Source organism: Chlorocebus sabaeus, chromosome 25, assembly GCF_047675955.1.
Source record: "Chlorocebus sabaeus isolate Y175 chromosome 25, mChlSab1.0.hap1, whole genome shotgun sequence".
Lineage (NCBI taxonomy): Eukaryota > Metazoa > Chordata > Mammalia > Primates > Cercopithecidae > Chlorocebus > Chlorocebus sabaeus.
The window spans coordinates 6,637,623-6,657,517 of NC_132928.1; the positions used below are offsets into that span (position 1 = coordinate 6,637,623).

Here is a 19,895-nt window from a genome sequence, read left to right on the forward strand (position 1 = left end):
CCCGGCCTTCCTTTTAATTTTAAATTTGACTTAAAATTAAATTCAAGAATATCCAAAAGAAGTCAAAATAGCTAAAGTAATCCTGCATTTTAAAAGGTCTCAACTAAAAAACTTCTCTGTGAAATACTAAAATTTTTTATATTAATGATAAAATAGTTCTCTATCTCTTAGACCAGTAACCAAAAATCAAAGTTCTTATAAAAATTTCTTAGACCTTAACATTAGAAATTTTTATAAAAATCAATGACTTGATGATTTAACAAATTTATCATCACAGATAGACTTAGACCTGTCTGAGAGGGTTAAGAAACTTACACAAGGTCATTAAGCCAACAAGTAGTAAATCAGGACTTAAACTTGGAAGTTTAGTTGCCCCAGGGCCTGTGAGATGAGTCTCACTCTATTGCCCAGGCTGGTGTGCGGTGGTGCAATCTCGGCTCACTGCAACCTCCGCCTCCCATATGCAAGTGATTCTCCTGCCTCAGTCTACCAAGTAGCTGTGATTACAGATGACCACCACGTTTTTTTTGAATTTTTAGTAGAGACGGGGTTTCATCACATTGGCCAGGCTGGTTTTTAACTCCTGACCTCAAGTGATCCACCCACCTCGACCTCCCAAAGTGCTAGAATTACAGGCGTGAGCCACCATGCCCGGCTGCTATGTGATTCTTACCCATTCTACTTTTCTGCTTAATTGGTACCTGGCACACAACTGATACTCAACTGGTTACAAAATGAATAGATGATCAATCACCTCAGTGTTTCACAAACTTCAGAGTTTTCTCAAGATGGTACTCAAGGTCCTATATGTCCTAGCCCCAATCTTATCTTCCCTTACTCTCTAAAATGTATCTCATATATTATAACCAAACTGGTCCCTCAAACACATGCTGCAACTTCCCATCTTGTCCCAGGCTTCCTCTACTGGGTACTTGTCCCCTACGCCTCTATGCCTCTACAAATTCTATCTTCAAGTACCAGTCCCAAGTCATTATGTATAAAGTTTTCTCTAATCTCTTTGTCTTGTGATGTCTCTCATGGGAACTACTACTGGGTTGGTGCAAAAGTAATTGCAGTTTTTGCCATTAAAAGTAATGACAAAAAGCTTATTTTTTTTGACAAAAAGTGACAAAAAATGACAAAAAGTATAGAGCTTATTAATTCAGCAATTCTAAGCTATAGGGTCTTATGGACAATTCTTTATTCTATAAGAAATAAGAACGTACAGCTATTTATAAATCTACCTGGCATCAAACGTAGTTCCTTATACACCATAGGCATTTATTACATATTTAATTTACTGAATTTAAGATACACTTATTATTCAAAAATAAACCTACTACCTCTGAAATAATCTCCCCATTTTTTACATATCATTGTCTAATTTATGATTCCACATGTGTATGTGTCCATACGTATGTCAAACTAATCAATACTTAAAATGGGGTAGTAACTCTTATCGGATAACAATGCTGAAATTCTCAATGTTGACAGAACCCAGTTTTTAAAAGAACCATTAAAGAAGTATTTCACATTTGCACAAAGGTCAGCATATTAATGGTTCTGTACAACTAATCCATACACATATCCTACAGAAGAAAGAAGGAATCCAGGAACAATTTGAATAGTAAACATATATTTAAAACATTACAGGCATTCAAATCCAAAAGATCCATCAGTCACATGTGCCACCATAACAATTTAGGCGGGTTCTTCACAAATTTAGATAGCATTCTTTAGGGATTAGGCTCCTTTCCCATTATGCCTAAAACAAAAAGGACCAGATCTAAATAAAATGCAGCAGTCACAGTCACACAGACACTTGAGTCACTGTCATCTCTGAAAGACGGCCACAAAATACCATATACACAAATTGATTTTATAAAATAAGTGAATGGCCTATCAGCCTTGCTAAAAGCTAACTGCTAATGGCAGAGACCGTGTTGGGAAGACCAACCAAAAAGTACCACAGAAATCTCTGCATTGAAATTTGTTTTAAAGAGGGTGGAAGGAGCCAGGCACTGTGGCTCATGCCTGTAATCCCAGCACTTTGGGAGGCCGAGGAGGGAGGATCACTTGAGGTCAGGAGTTCGAGACCAGCCTGGCCAACATGACTAAACTTTGTCTCTACTAAAAATACAAAAAACTAGCCGGGCATGGTGACACGTGCCTGTCGTCCCAGCTAATCAGGAGGCTGAGGCAGGAGAATCGCTTGAACCTGGGAGGTGGAGATTGCAGACAGCCGAGATCACGCCACTGCACTCCAACCTGGATGACAGAGCGAGACACTGTCTCAAAAACAAAGGAAGGTTGGAGGAAGGATGGAAGGAAGAAAGAAGGCAGGAAAGAAAGATGAAATAAAAAGAAGGAAAGGAAGGGAGAAAAGTTCCAAAACCCATACACAAATTGCACAATCTTTTCATTGAAATGACCCCAAAAATAAAAATAAAATATACTTTCAAAGAGTCCTTTGAAAGAGCTGCTTGATTTCATGGTCAAGTTATGTGGTTTGTAAAACTTGAAGATATTCAAGTCAGTGATAAACACTAGATCACATGACCCACTTAAGGAACAGGCAGCGAAAAAATCATCTGGAGTTTATACTGGCTGTGCAAATGAATGTACTTAGTCATTACTGAACATCATGACTTACAAAGCAAGCAATTGTTTCCTTTCAAATCCTCATCTTTTCTATCAGTGCTAACAAAATTATTGCCAAAAACACTAAATCAATACCATCTGCTAAAAAAAAACTCAAAACGTTAACCTTAACCCATTAAAAAATATGAGTTAAACATCTTTTCAATTAAAATACTATTTTTAACAGTGTTCTATCAGGTAAGCAAAGCAAAACACAACACATATATTCTATGTAGGTAATCATATGAGAATATATGAAAAAAACAGAATATAGAAAATACTATTCTAAAGTTATTTTCTATTTCTTGGCTGGGCACAGTAGCTAATGCCTGTCATCTCAGCACTTTGGGAGGCTGAGGTAGGTGGATCACCTGAGGTCAGGAGTTCAAGACCAGGCTGGCCAACATGGTGAGACTCCATCTCTACTAAAAATACAAAAAATTAGCCAGGCGTGGTGGTGCATGCCTGTAATCCTAGCTACTCAGGAGGCAGAAGAATCGCTTGAACCTGGGAAGGCAAAGGTTGCAATAAGCCGAGATTGTGCCACTGCACTCCAGCCTGGGCAACAGAGTAAGACTCTATCTCATGAAAAAAAAAAAAAAATTCAAAGAGAACTGATGAAGTAAGTTACCATCTCTTTGAAAACTGATATGCTTTAAGAAGTTAAGTCCTAAGAACAAATTTTGTAAAATTCCAATACAAAGATGTTTTGGCATTTTCATGGTAATTTCAGCCTTAATGTTACAAATTTTCTTAGAGCATCTGCTACCTAAACTTTACAACATGGCATCCCATGCACAGAGCAAGTAATCCTTGGTTCTTGTTTATCTTAGAAAAAGATGCAAGGGAAAACATACTTAATGTACTATTAAAAGATCTTTCTCAGATTTTTTTCTTCCTCCAGAGGGCAGTTAATATAAACCTTCAGTAAGGGGAGTTTTCAAAAGTGCTTTTTGGAAGTCATCTGTTGCTTCTTCATCAAACAAAGAGTTCATTTCTTATGACTCTAAATGAAAGAGTTTTATCAGTTACTAGAAATTTATTTTTAAATAAATTTTTAAAAATCCTCTATGCATCCCCCAGCCAACAGGTTCAATACAAAATACTCCCATGAAGCACAATGACAACATGGACTTTTATTTCTGGCAATGCAGCCCCATGGCTGGAGATCATCTAAAAATGTTGTATTAAGTGCTTAAAATTTTGTTTTAATGTATGGAAGAGCCAACAACAAAGTAAGAGAAATGCTCAGGGGCAGAAATAATTTTTTAAAAAGTACAAGTCTAGAGAGGTGAGTTAGTGCTGAAGCCAATGTTCCCCTGGGGAATCAACATATCCCTGGTGGAACGAACCTGATGGAGGACAGGAGCTATAGAAAATAGGGTAATAGGCAGCAAAACTTGAGGGCCTGTACAAAATGGAGAGCCTGAGCAAAGACCGTCTCACATAAAGCTCCTGAGGGGCGGTAAATTAAAAAACAGTTAATCTTACAATCGATACACATGAAGGAATGGTCAGGGGAAAAAAGAGTAAATGCATATGGGTAAATCTAAACGCTGTTATTTCTGGGGCTGAAAGATCAAGTCCCAAAACTATAGTATCTCCTAAAAATAGTTCTTGTCAGAAGGAGGTTCAGAAGAAGGATAAAGATTGCATTTACATTTAGACTTTGTTAAGTATGCATATTAACAGTTCTATGGTAACCATAGAGAAAAGAAGAAATAGAAAATTTCCAACACAGTTCAAGGGGGGGAAAAAACAAACAAAAGATGAGAAGAAAGTATATGATATGGTAGAAAGAATTAGGTCTTGGAGTCACATATTCTGGGCATAAGTCACAAATCTACATATATTTCTTCTAACCACAGACAACTCACCTACTTTTAAAATTTCAGTTTCCTCATCTTTAAAAGAGGAATAATAATACAAACTTTTTAGCCTAGTATTTGAGTTAACATGCAAGTACACTATACCTAGTACAGTCCTGAAACAAAGATTGTACACAGATACCTTTTCCTGTCCTGTTCATTTCATGACACGGAAGCATGCTCAGCTAGTGAGGAGGTCATTATTTTAGGCTGCTGGATCAGACTATTTTCAGCTTGAGTATCACAACTATTACATAGAATTTTTCCTTGACTTTCTATGTACTCCTTCCTTATTCAGGATTAAAAAGCTTCTAAATTAAATTATATGTAGTACCTCAAGTTTATTATTCCTAAACTATGCTTAAATATGTTTAGATTTTCACAAGGAAGATTAAGTTAAATCTAATGCAAATACCCCTTTCACAGCAAAATGCCACAATTAACAATGCATATAAAATAAAACCCAGCTGTTACTTTTCAGATAGCTAACTACCCCTGACCTCAGTTCTAGAAATAAAAAAGAATGATTATTAATTATATAAATTTAAAGATGTATAACTCACCTATTAAAATTTGTCAAAGTTAAGAATGAGCATGTAACACCAAAATTTGATAAAATAACATCTTGTTGCATGAAGATTATATCAGGAGTTTAGAAACTGTACTCCCAAAATTAAAGTGTCCAGTAAAAGCTTAGTAAGTCAAGCAATCCCAGTAACAGTATTATAAAAGTTGACTCTAAGAATAAAAAAAGCAATAAATTTAATTCAATAACCCACATATGGATGATCCATGCCCCTACCCCTTTTTATAATTCTCCAAGGCCAATTTTAAATTCTGAGTGGAATTTTTCTCTTCAACACAGGATGTTTCCAGAATTCCACCATCTGTACATTTACAGAATAAAAATTATGTATCTAAGACAAACTTCAAATGGCAAATCTGTCCCCCAAATTATAACATAATCCAAAAGAAGTACTGTACATGCTTTAACTGTTTGTCTCTACCGGTACAGAAGACTAACTTTAGAGCATATATGCCAAGAAGTCATCAAGGCGACACAATCCTTTTACCTGAAATAAAAATGCTAAAGGCAGAAAACGTCTTCCAAGAAACCAACTGGCAACCACTAAAACTAAAGATGAAAATCTTAAATAGGGGCTATATTATTTATAAAATGGGAGGTATCAGCTTTATAGTAAAAGAGTTAAGAGCTAAAACTCTGAAGTCAGATTGTCCAAATTCAATGGTTAAAGAAATTACATTTTAGTTAGTAGCTCCCTGATAGGAGTGGATAATCTTAATACGCATCACACAGCATTCAGTAGATATATAATAACATAAAGGCCAATACCAAACAACCAAAAATCATTAAAAAATTCTTAAAGTGTAGGCCAGGTGCAGTGGCTCATGTCTATAATACCAGCACTTTGGGAGGCTGAGGCAGGAGGCTCGTTTGACCTAGGAGTCTGAGACCAGCCTAGGCAACACAGTAGAACTCCATCTCTGTAAGAAGTTAAAAAAAAAAAAAAAAAAATAGCTGAGCATGGTGGTACACACCTGTAGTCCCAGCTACTCAAGAGGCTGAGGCGGGAGGATCACTTGAGCCCAAGAGGTTGAGGCTTCAGTGAGCTGTAATCACACCACTGGACTTCAGCCCAGGTGATACAGTGAGATCCTGTCTCCAAAAAAAAAAAAAAAAAAAAAAGTATTAATGTGTAAAGGACACTGCTAATCTGCAATTGAGCCCAGAGCTCTAATTACTAATAATCAGGTTATAGTCTTAAAGGACTAAAGGAATATTACTATACTATACTGCTGCTGAAGTCATCTTGAGGGGCAACCATGAGGAATAATCAACTATACTAAGAAGAAAAACCCAGGATGGGCATGGTGGCTCAAGCCTATAATCCCAACACTTTGGGAGACCAAGACAGGAGGACAGCTTGAGCCCAGGAGTTCAAGACCAACGCAGGCAATGAAAGGAGACCTCTGTCTCTACAAAACAGTTTTTAAATTAGCCATGCATGGTGGTGCACACCTATAGTCCCAGATACTTGGGAGGGTAAGTCAGGAAGATTGCCTCAGCCCACAAATCAAGGCTGTAGTGGGCTATGATCTCACCACTACACTCCAGCCTGGGTGACAGAGCAAGACCCAGTATCAAAAACAAACAAACAATTTGGTAAGCACAGCAATTCAATCTGCCCGGCACATAGTTTAACTGCTGAGAGGGTGAGGAGGCTGGGATAACAATGTATTAGAGATACAAGCTATTCAGCTGGGCACAGTGGTGGCTCACGCCAGTAATCCCAGCACTTTGGGAGGCCAAGGCCAGCAGACTGCTTGAGGCCAGGAGTTCGAGACCAGCCTGGCCAATATGGTGAAACTCTGTCTCTACCAAATATACAAAAAAAATTAGCCAGGTGTGGTGGTGGGCGCCTGTAATCCCAGCTACTCAGGAGGCTGAGGCACAAGAATTGCTTGAACCTGGGAGGCAGAGGTTGCAGTGAGCTGAGATCGTGCCACTGCACTCCAGCCTCGGTGACAGAGTGAGGCTCCATGTCAAAAAAAAAAAAAAAAAAGAAAAAGAGAGAGAGAGACACAGGCTATTCCAAATGGCTTAGTTCTCTCAGGTTCCAGTGAGTTAAAAAAGGATCTATTGCAGAAAATTACTAAAGTTTAGTTTGCATTTGACTTTTCTAAAATTTGTTAACTGACAGATAAAAATTGTATATATTTATGGTATACAACATGTTTTCATATACGTATATATTATGAAATGGCTAAATCAATATATTTGACCTTGACAGCCTATGAAAATCTAGGCAGTTTCTGAAAAAGTAACACCCATGTCTAAAACCTACAGTTGGGAATGAAAAAGAAAGACTCTGAAGAATGCTTGAATTCTTATACCACCACCTCCCCCCACCCACCAACATTCCCCACCCCTGGGGAGAAACTATTTGAGACCGAACTGTTAACTGGCAGCAACCACCATCAGCATCACCTGAACAGGCTTCTAGGGCAGCAATCTAATAACCACTCATTTAGTGGCCACTAATTTACTCTTCATTTCAAAGTGGTCTTTTTATCTAGGTTTAAAAAAAATGAAACTGTCTAAAAATTTGTTGCAGCAGCAGCGGCATATGGAAATACATTCATCATTACCCTCCATTATCCTTTTCAGCTGGCAATAACTTGGGGTTGTAAAGCAAAGAAAAAAGAGTTTGGGTGATTTTAATCAAACCTTGGATTCCAGCCCTGCCCTGCAGCATGCTGTAATATGAGGAAGGTTCCAGCCTCACATTCCAACAGAAACGAATTTTTATGTGAAGAGCCCCCCTCCATTAACTGCCACCTCTCCTTTCGTTACTGTTTTGAATCAATGCAGCAAATATTTTTAAAGTATCTGCTACTTTCAACTATGCTAGATGCTACATTAATTATGGTACCATCCTTGAAAAAAATAAATGAATTACATTTAACAAATGCTTAAAGTGGAACAAAAGGAAAATAAAACACTTTTAGGAGTATGAAGACATACAAAAAAAGAAGTAGAATCAACATGCTGCTAACTCTCTCTAAAAAGTACTTTAAGTATCAGCACCAAATCATTTAAGGTGCTTTTGAAATGTAGAAGAAAACAGTGTATAAGCAAAAGCAGAAGGGCTTTAAAATAAGCTCCACCATTCACAGGTAGCACAAGCTTAGACAAATTAATCACTCCAAAAGTCAAATATAAACATCTACCTTATATAAGGGTTGTTGTAAGAAATGAGTTACATCTCTCATTGTAGTGCAGTGTCTGGCATATATGATTAATAAATAGAGGCCAATATCATTAGAGGCATTTTCAACACATTTACTGGTGAATTTTCCTGTTTGGTGGAAAAAATTTATCATGTCAATAAAACTTATTACTGTTCTGAAAAACAAGGTAAAATAAGTTTCATAAATTAATATGTAACTTAATATATAAATTAGAAGTATTTATCTTATAACAAGTTGGGAGATGGGAAACTGCAACTAAGAGGCATATAATATTTCATCAGGGAGTATTTAAACAAACAAACAAAAAAATGTAATGAGATTCTGAGGACCTGGAGAGGGAAAAAAAGTATGAGAGTAGCTATACCTATTTGTCAAGTTGAAAAAGGTCCTGTCTCCTCCCATTATTCTTCCTCCTCTTCTCAACTCCTATAGGGAAGAAATATGTTCTCAGATACTGGGAGTCAAAAAAAAAAAAAAAAAGGAAAGAAAGAAAGAAATCTGAAGCAACAAGGTAAACAAGGAAGCAATCTACATATATTAAAATACTTTGCTAATTCTTTAGGTGAACAGAACTTTTCAGTTTTACAAGCTTCACTTCAAAATACATAACACTTTTTTTTGCTTTTTACTTATTTATTTTTATTTATTTGCATAAATTTAAGGCGTCCAAGTGCAGTTTTGTTACATGGATAATGGTGAAATCTGGCCTCTTGTGTAACCGTCACCCAAAGAATGTACGTTGTACCCATTTGCAATTTCTTATCCCTCAGCCTCTCCCACCTTTTCCAGTCTTCCATGACTATTACTCCACATTCTACTTCCATGTGTATGTGTTATTTAGCACTTATAAGTGAGAACATGTAGTATTTGACTTTCTAAGATAATGCCTTTCTAAGATATCTTTCACTTAAGATAATGCCCTCAAGTTCCATCTATGTTGCTGCAAAAGACATGACTGCGTTCTTTTTTAAGCTGCATAGTATTCATGTGTGTTTGTTGTGTGTACATCACATTTTCTTTATCTAGTCATCCATGATGGATGTTTAGGTTGATTCCGTATCTTTGCTATTGTCAATAGTGCTGCAATAAACATACTGAGTGCAGGTATCTTTTTGATATAATGATTAATTTTCCTTTGAGTACATACTCAGTAGTGGAATTGCTGAATCAAATGGTAGTTCTACTTTTAATTCGCTGAAAAATCTCCATATTGTCTTCCATAGAGTTTGTACTAATTTATATTCCCACCAACAGTGTGTAAGTGTTCCCTTTTCTCTGCATCCTGATGTAATTTGGAATTAGGTCTATCAGTCATTCCACTATTTATTCTCAATTAACTCAGATAATTCAGACTAGCTAACAGGAGAGAAGCAGATTCCCTTTGGGAAAAAGGTTAAGGGACAAGAAAGAGAAATGTATGATTTTAATGCATGGACACTTAGGAGATGAGAAAGCATCATTAACCAAGGAGAAAGTAACAGAGCAGAGAAAAGGAGGAGATTTTAAGAAGGTGTGCACCAAAGGCTATGGAACAAATATAACGATCAACATACCACTCACTGATATTTTAGAGGCAATAATTTGCCAGCATGTCTCACTCAAAGTGAAATGCTGCTGCAGATTACCAAAACTTATCAACTGTAGAACCGTGAAACAGAAAACCTTATAATTTGATACACTGAGGTCTGGATATATGCAGCTGTCCTATCTCATGATCAAATTGTATTAAATCATTTATGGAAATCATTATCATTGAAAATTCAATGTTTAATTACATCTTTAAAAAACAGTTGGAATTACAGGAAAAACATGCAAACTTACTTCTTCCCTCAAAAGCCTCTGTCAAGCTTTGCTAAACTCTTTCTGCCTATAAATGTAGAAATACATAAATTTCTCAACTTAAATTTAAAACCTAGCATACAAAATGATATAGAGAGGTTCTTGTCAAGCTTGAAGGGTTCCAGAAAGAATCCTTCCTAATAAATCTTCAAGCACTGCAAAGGCTCCTGAGAATGATAGCTAAACATACCAAGTCACTCTGAGTCAAATGCAAATTCTACCAACCTTCTGAACGCAAGTGAAATGGTTTCCAGGTCTGGTTCAGAAAGAATTACACTACAAAGTTAAGGCAGATACTCTATGCCTCCTACCTAGTAATCTCACTACTGGATCTTGAGCCCAAATATGTCATTCAATCCTGTATAGTCCATTTTCACACTGCTATAAAGATACTACCTGAGACTGGGTAATTTATAAACAAGAGTAAACAAGAGGTTTAATTGACTCACAGTTCTGCATGGCAGGGGGAGACCCCAGGAAACTTATAATCATGGTGGAAGGTGAAGGGGAACCAAGGCATGTTTTACATGGTGACATGGTGGCAGAAAAGAGGGAGAGCTCAGGGAAAACTCATTTTTTTTTCTTTTTTTTTTGAGATGGAGTCTCCGTCACCCAGGCTGGAGTGCAGTGGCACAAGCTTGGCTCACTGCAGGCTACACCTCCCAGGTTCAAGGCAATTCTCCTGTCTCAGCCTCCTGAGTAGCTGGGATTACAGGTGCCCGCCACCACACCTGGCTAATATTTGTATTATTTTTAGCAGAGACAGAGTCAGGCTGTTGGCCAGGCTGGTCTTGAACTCCTGACCTCAAGTGATCCGCCCACCTCAGCCTCCCAAAATGCTGTGGTTACAGGCATGAGCCACTGCACCTGGCCAAAAACTGCTACTTTTAAACCATCAGATCTCATGAGAACTTCACTATCACGAGAACACCATAGGGGAAACCACTCCCATGATTCAATCACCTTCTACCAGGTCCCTCTCTTAATACATGGGGATTACAATTCGAGATGAGATTTGAATGGAGACACAGAGCCAAACCATATCAAATCCTTAAGTGCTTTCATATCTTACGATGCATCATCCCAGAAAATGTCTTTTTTAACCAATTATCTTTGGAGCTGGCATCTGTCAAAATAGTTTATTTTTATTCAAATAGTTGCTTACTCAAAACCTGAAGGGAAGAACCCTTTATAGAAAAAAGTTACTTCAAATGCTTGTGCTTTCCACTCCTCTTCCCAACCCCATCTGAATAATTACATTCCAAAGCAAAAAAAAAAAAAAAAAAAAAAAAAGGCAAGAAGAGTAATAAAATTAATTGGAGATAGCACTGTAGTTAAGAACATCATTTCAGTTTGAAGAGATGGAACCTGCAATGAAATACAGCCAAAAGGTGCATTGGTCATTCAAAAACAACAGCCCTGCTGATCACAGAGGTAGAGAAGTACTCTACATATGGCCAGACACACGCACCTGCTTAGAAATTATAAACTTGAAGGCAAAAGCATGCCAAAGACCCATGGGATGGATAAGCATATTTCTGAAGTCACAAAAAAATAAAATAAAATAAATTTTAAAAAATAAAAATAAAAAAGACCTGTGGGAGTAACATACAGCTGTAGGAGGAAAAAGGGATCTCATTTTAGTGATATTTTCTAATAACACCCTCAGCCAGCTGCCATGTAAAATAAATGCTACAATTTCTTGAGTACTATGTGGCAGGCATTATGCTAAGCACATTATATACATTATCTTGTATTTCCTATAATGACTATGTACAGTAGGTATTACTATGCATATTTTGCAGGTAAAGCATAAAGTTCAGTAACTTGCCTAAGGTCTCTTTTAACTGTGCTGAGATTGCAAGTGAGCAACAAATGACAATTATTATTATTACCATAATTCAGCTCAAATTAATGCCTGAAACCTGGCAAGCTTCTAGAATATCCATTTATGTCCTATAATGTTCTATCCCCCAAGGAGTCCTTAAAATTCTCTTCTGGAGGGTTTCCAAGTACTTGGGTTCCAAAAGCACCATGCTTTCCTATCTTTAACTGCCTCCGAAAGGAAGTCCTCTCAGTAACTTCTCTTGGTCCATGTGTTCCCTATCCTTAAGGTCTTTTCAAATACTCCTTGTGAATCACCCAATGGCTAGCTTGCAAATCCCTTCAAGCCCCATGGGTATCACACTTCACTATGTGCCCCAAGGAGTTATGTAGTCTACTTAGATATTTTATGATGTATCTACTCTCTGCTCTTCCTTCCCCTAATATAACTGAATAGCCCGAATATCACCTCCGTTCTCATAACAATCAATTCATACTCCCTTAAATAGAGACTGAAAATCACCCTCCTTACAGAAAATTTGCCCTTGATTAGCTTCACTTAACTATAACTACTTTTGTAACAGAAAGGGCACTGGATTGGAAACAAAGAGATCTGGCCTCAAATTCTGGTTCTTTTACTAGGTATGGTACCTGGGTAAATCATCGTTCTGGGACCCTTTTGGTGAACATAAATGAGAGGAATCAGGCTAAATAAGCACAAAACTAATTCCCAGATCTAAATATTTAAGCAGAAAGATTAGCAAGAGCATAAACTTTAAAAAAAAGTTACAAAATTTAAAAATGTTTTTAAACACCTTAAAGTAAAAATATATATACAACGTATTAGCTGGGCGCTGTGGCTCACACCTGTAATCCCTGCACTTTGGGAGGCTGAGACAGGTGGATCACTTGAGGTCAAGAGTTCAAGACCAGCCGGGCCAACAGGGTGAAACCCCGTCCCTGCTAAAAACACAAAAATTAGTCAGGCATGGTAGCCAGTACCTGTAATCTCAGCTACTCCAGGAGGCTGAGGCAGAAGAATTCTTTGAACCCAGGAGGCGGAGGTTGCAGTGAGCCGAGATTGTGCCGTTGCACTCCAGCTTAGGCAACACAGCGAGACACTGTCTCAAAAAAAACAAAAAACAAAAAAAACCCACAAAGATGTGTGTGTGTGTGTGTGTATATATATATATATAAAATATTAAAACCACAAAAAGAGAGTAACTTTTAAATGTCAGAGAGTGCAGGGGCCATTAAATTGTCCATTTTCCATTCTTTGGCATGATGAAAACCCAGGTTTTCACTGCTTTTAAATCCCTTAAAAAGTAACTGGGCTATGAATTTCGATACTTTTATTAGTCCAGTCTCACACAGCTATAAAGAATTACTTGAATGGATAATTTAAAAAGAAAAGAGGTTTAATTGGCTCACGATTCCACAGGCTGTACAGGAAGCATGGCTGGGGAAGCCTCAGGAAACTTACAATCATGGCAGAAGGCAGAGAGAAAACCGGTGTGTCCTACATGGGTGGAGCAGGAGAAAGGACCAGCACGGGGGGAGATGCTACACACTTTTAAACAACCAGATCTTGTGAGAACTCTACCATGAGACAGCACTAGAGGGACAGTGCTAAACCATTAGAAACCACCCCCATGATCCAATCATCTACCACCAGACTTCACCTCCAACACTGAGAATTACAGTTCGACATGAGATTTGGGTGGGGACACAGAGCCAAACCGTATCAATATTCTCCTATTGACTATGCAATATTTTATATGCCCATATTAGTTTAATACACCGAAAGAATTTTAAATGCTGTCATGGTTAGCCTTATGTGTCAACATGGTTAGGTTATAGCACCCAGCTATTTAATCAAACACCAATTTAGGTGTTGCTATAAACATATTTTGTAGATGTAGTTAATGTCTACAATCAGTTGACTTTAAGTAAAGGAGATTACCTTCCATAATGTCGGTAGGACTCATCTACTCAGCTGAAGGCCTTAAGAGCAAAACCTGAGGTTTCCCAAAGAAGAAAGAAAGCTGCCTCAAAACTACAGAATCAACTCCTGCCTGAATTTCCAGCCTGCTGGTCTGACCTACAAATTTTGTACTTGCCAACACCCACAATTGCATGAGCCAATTTCTTAAAATAAATCTCTTTAACAAATACACATATATATGTGATAATGGTCTGTTTCTCCAGAGAACCATAATGATACACTACCACAGTGAAAATCAAACTGGTACTATTTTGCTTCAAGAGGCTCCACCAGGTCATTCACACAAGAGGTGGGAGGGATTCCCCTCCTAGCCACCTGCAGGTAACCAAGGAGTGCATCATCTGTGTGGTATTTAAAAACTGTAATAAAACCAACTAAAAGTCTTTCTGCTATATTGTCACCAGGAGCTGGCAATTCTAAACCTCAGTGCCAAAATACTCTTTCCAACTATAGCAGACAGCTCCCACCATCAAGACCCCTAGTATGTCACTGGTAGTGGTCAACTTCCCCCACCCCCCATGCAAATCATTTATCCAATAGTTCTTCTATTCCTTAGGCTCTCAAAATTAAAAACAAAACTAATAATAACAACAAAGGTTAAGGGCCATCAGTGTGTTTTCTACAATATTTGCCATTGTGAGTTACAGCCTATCACTTTAATAGAAAAGTTCATCGATAGTGTCATGTGATGCCTCACTCAAAGCAAAACTGAGTCTACTTATATAATCCAACAAATTATGATTTAGTGTTAAAAGTATTTTTAAAACAACAACCTAAACAAGAGGTTCACAGTCATAACTACACATGCCTAGAGGCCGGAAAATGTGCCAAGATTTATGGGATCACATTCAGCAGAATGGACAGGGCCCTACTAACAGGACTGCAGTGACTCATCCCCTTTTGAATCACTCTGAGACCCAAGTGATCTTGGTCACTATCAGAGAAAAGGCCTAACTTACCAGAAGAAAAGGACAGAAAGTGATACTAAAAGCAGTCAACCCTGTGTGAGTTAACCTCATTAAGGGCCACGCTTTTCATCAGAGGCAGTGCAGCAGCTGGACCATAAGTTAGCAGATCAGCACTCTTTGGTAGCTCCTCGTCCAAAAACTGTACTTCCCCGTTGTAACAAATATTCTTGATTCTATCAAGTGGCGGGAAATGGCTTTCTAACTAGGGTATGCAGATAATTGAGAACGTACTATATAATAAGAAAATTGATAACCAAAGAGCATAGAACCAATGAGCTCAACTTAGCAAATTACTTCATATTTTACAAACTAAAGATTAAGGAAGACAAATGTATGTATATATGAAGACAGTGTTTTGGTTATACCTATTTTGATAGTTCTTCCAATACAGACACTGTACATATTTCGGAAATAAAAAGAAATAGTGACTCTCTAAAATAGCCAGCAGTTCACTGTACTTAATTGAAAACTGCCATTATTGGTTAAACTGTAAAATACATCTAAATCCTACGAAATAACAAAAATAATTTACCTAGATAGAAAGCTAAATTTACTAAACAATTAGAAGAAAGAATACAATTCCAAAGATTCTCCAGAATACAGGGCAATCAAACCTCAACATACCATTCATATATACAGCTAGCCCAACTTGCCCAAGAGGGCAAGTGCTCTTGTGTTTCAACAACGAGCACTTCCTCCAACCATGAACTAATGTCTAAAGACTTGCATGCTTTCCCAAGTGCTTTATTTCTCAAAAACCATGGGAAAAGGCGGAAGAAAAATAAAATCAAGCCTTATCAGATAAACAATATTGTCTACTTAAAAGAAATAAGATTAAATTGAGACATACACAGAAATTAACATGACAGTTAATTCAATTACTTTAGAGATCAGTGTTATCTCTTCATTTTGTAATTTGAAAACTTATTCAATATGCTCATTTACATATTAAGGCACTGTTTATGTTTAGGCCTTGCGTTACACTTGTAAATATCAGCAGTCCTCCTAAACATAAGGACACTATAACTGTGTATTTCACTCAAGCATATTCAAGGCCATCAAGAATTTACAAGCTAGCAAGACATCGCAGTACCAATAAATATAAAATGTTCTAGTTTTCCTGAATTAGTTCAAGTCAGACCACCAAATCAGATCTAAAAGTTACCTGTAATAATACAGTAATTTTTAAAACAAAAACGTCTAACATTTGAAATATGAAACACCCGAAACACGCAAAGCAATCATCAGCTCTCACCCTTCACCAATAACAGTGTTATGATTCTTCCCACTTTGTGACAAAATCCAATTCAACTACCATCTACTCCTTTCTAATTACACTGAGTGAGATACTATATTATGTAGATTAGGAAGCACATATTAATCACATCCAATAAAACATAAATACAAGGTAAATAACAACTAAATAATTACCTTTGGTAATAATGAGCCCACATACCAAACACTGGCCACTGGGAAAACTAAATGTGCTAATGTGTGTGTAACAACAGATCTTGGGTTATCAATATTTTTTAAAAACACTGATAATGGCAAATATTTATATATATATATATTCTCCTTATAGCAGAAATAAAAAGGAACAGTAAAATCTTAAGAACTGCTAGTAATTTGCTGCACCCTGATGTAAAATTGCCTTTACTGGTTAAACTAAAAGACTAAACCCAACAAAATAGCTTTTAGAAAAAATGTGTTAGAAAGTTGGGCAGAAAAACAATGAGTTGCAACTGCAAACATTGACAGCACTGGCTTTCCATGTGATTATCACCATAATTCTAAAAGCATTTAGTTCATCCCATGACAAAGGAAATAAGACAAGCTAAACACTGCAGGGTAGAGAGGAGTTCAAAAGGAAAACTTTGGTTGGCTTCCTTGGGTGAAGAGAACTTTTAACTACTATCAGTTTGACAAAGAAACGCAGAATGTGGGTGAAGCAAGAGTTCAAGCGGTCCCTAGGAATATACAATATTTTCCCGAAATCCACACGCGCGGAGCGGGATAGATTTCTTTAAAAAAAAAAAAAAAAAAAAAAAAAGGTGCATGAATTGCAAATGAAGCAGTAGGAGTTCAGCATCCAATAGGTGGCTGGTCATCTTTCTGGTTCGTAAGGTCAAGACGCCCTTCTCATCTACGACCCGCAGAGAAGAACTGACTCCCTCCTCTCTAACCTCTCCCTAGTAGCCAACCTTTGCCATCTCATGCCACCCTCGCAGACAATCCGCCAGGACCCGGGACACGCCCCCACGAATGACTACTTTCCTCCGGGATGCATCTCTGCCCCATGTCATCCTCAACCTCCAGTCTCAGGGCCTCTTTGGCCTCAGGGTCCCCGGTGCCTCCCTCCCCAGCCCCTCACGGCTGCCCTTAGGGCTCTCCTGGTTCCCCGTTCTCAGTCCTGGCCCTTCTCGCACGCCTCGGGTCCCGGCTCTCCCTCCACACGCGCGGGAGGTGCCGCCTCTGCCGTCCCTACCCGGTCTCCCAGTCCCGCGGCGCCGGGCGGCGGCACGCCGAAAAGCATCCACTGAGGAAACAAGTGCCTGCAACGCTCCGGCTGCGAACTCACCTCCAGTCCGGGCTCTCAGATCCTGGCCCGGAGCCGGGCTTCCGCCTGGCGCGGTCCGCGTCGCGAGCGGGACCGGAAGTCCCGCCCCCCGCCCGCTCCCGGCCGGCTGGCCTCGCTTGACTACAGCTCCGCGGGAGAGGGATTGCCGGCGGCAGGCTGCGGGCGGCGGGCAAGGGGCAGAGGGCAGGGGAGCTTGGCTTGAAAGGGCGAGGCAGGCGCCAAAAAAATTCCCTTTCGCGCTCCTGCTCTTTCTAGTGTATCCATCGACCAGTGTGCAAATGCTTGACCAGGCGTCTATTCTGCTCAAGCCCAGTGAGGCACAGGATGACTCAGACACCGACCTCTGTCCTCACAATCTAGTTAAAAGTTGATATAAGTAAAAACAGAAGTAAATCACTCCGCAAGACAGTGCGATAATTCACATTATTATCACCTGCTGTATATGGCCTGTGAACAACCAGCCACTGCTGTAGGGACTGGGGATAGAGTGAACAGAGGACAGCCCCAGCTCTCGTGGAGCTTACACTCAGGGCGAGGAACTAGCTATAGAATAAATCTAGCTATAGAATAAAACTTGCTATAGAATAAACAAATAAAACTAGCTTTAGAATAAACAGCGGCGGCTCCCTGGGGAAGCTTATGCACAGAAACACAAATATATAAGCAATGAAACCCTCAAGTGTTAGAGGCACTCTGGTGGTGCAGTAGGGAACGGTGCGACATAGGGAGCTGGGCAGAGAAGGCTTTCTAGAAATAACGACTCTTCAGTTGAGACTGAAATAAATGATGAATAAGAGTTGAAGGACAGTCAAGGTGGAGAAGGGCATGCAGAGGAGAAGAATGGTATGGAATGAGAGCTTGGCTTGTACCGGTAGCTGGCCAGGAGTTAAGCAAAGTGTCAGATGGTGGATGCAAGAGCAAGCATAATGAGAAAAGACAAGGCCAGATCATGAAGAACGTTGTACCTTATGCTTAAAAATTTTGGACTTCAGAGACTCCGTGCAACGGAATCCATGGTGTCATCTAAGGGAATAGACAAAACAGTGAGTCATGGGGTTGACTAGGGGGATTGTCCTAGTCATCAAAGAAAAATAAATAGATCATGAATAGCATGTTTTATCCTTGAGGATGCTTTCTTGAACTGCCATACCCAGATGTAAAGGCAAAAGATGGCTACCACAACCCTATAAAGGCAGGACCACAAGGGATCATACCCCTCAGGTTGCTGCATTGAGCAAATCACCCCAACCAAATGAGATGCTAAGTGAAGTCACAGGGAACTATGGAATGAGCCCAGAAGAAAGAAGCTTCAATACCAGCTACAGTAATGAGGACTGTTGCAGAAGAAAGAAGCTTCAATACCAGCTACAGTAATGAGGACTGTTGCATTTATTGTTTGTTTTCTTTGCTCCATTTCCTTCCTAATAAATACTCTCTTGCACACCAAGCCCTTTCTTTGCCTTTTTAAAAAGGAATGGTATAATACATCAATTTTTCTTTTTTGCCAGCAAAAGGCCATATGTTGCAATATATATGGAGATAGGATTACAGTAGAAGAAAATGAGGAATGGATATCATGTAGAAAGTCTGTACTTAGACGGCATAGCATTAACTCTAAAAGAGGTAAAAGATTACACCTTTGAGTTTTCTCCCATTGGTAAGGTTAGTAGTCCATTTGTGGTGGTACGTGAAATAATCGATTCACATAGCGACAAAGTATGTTTTTGAAAGGAAGGGAAAAAGAGAGTGTGCATGTGGTGTGGTGTGTGGTGTGTGTGTGTGTGTGTGTGCCCACACTGGGTGCCAAGAAGTAGAATGTAATAGACGCTCTGTGAAATGTTTCCTTATAGCTTCCCACAATTCCTTTTTTTGTGGGAATGGCTGAAATACATAGAGGCAGTCCTTTTATGGGCCACATATGCACAAGAGACCATGTCCTAGTTGACCAGCTACGTGTTTGTTAAAGACTGAGGGGGATACCAGGATGCTGGACTTCCGGTGCTTAACCTGTGATAGTTTGGGGAAAACTGAGACAAACTGATTGCGCTTACCATGTCCCCTGTCTACATAACAGATTAGTTCAAAGGTGGTCATATCCTAAACCAGACCATTTAGACTCTTTGCTTCAGAAACTTTAAATGAGGCATAGAGAAACACAAAGAGAATATAGTTACTGAGTAGAACTGAGTCACAAATGGCAGTTCCCTAAAGAAAAAAATCTATTAACACCCTTTACCAAAGACCCAGGACCTGCCCTGTTTCCTTTGGTTATAGGAGATATCCCTGTATAATTCCAAAACTTTTTTTTTTTTTTTTTTTTGGCTAGTCAAAGAAGATTGCTGCTGCTTGCAACCAAAATAATCTTAAGGAGGTATTCATATCCAATCCTTGTTTAAGAT

General features: G+C 38.8%; 1 protein-coding gene across 4 annotated transcripts in view; it reads right to left on the reverse strand.

Moving 5' to 3' along the window:
- DISP1 (dispatched RND transporter family member 1) overlaps positions 1 to 17,596 on the reverse strand; it is a 199,326-nt gene extending 181,730 nt beyond the window's left edge. Inside the window, exons 1-2 of one of the 4 annotated variants that reach the window (XM_037985536.2) lie at positions 17,497 to 17,596; positions 8,647 to 8,708 (exon numbers count right to left, since the gene is read on the reverse strand). The gene's annotated coding sequence lies outside the window, so the exon portion shown is untranslated. Of the gene's footprint in view, positions 1 to 8,646; positions 8,709 to 17,403 lie in introns of all 4 variants that reach the window. The other 3 variants (XM_007988363.3, XM_007988365.3, XM_007988367.3) reach the window with 3 other exon arrangements.
- Positions 17,597 to 19,895: the final 2,299 nt, after the last annotated feature.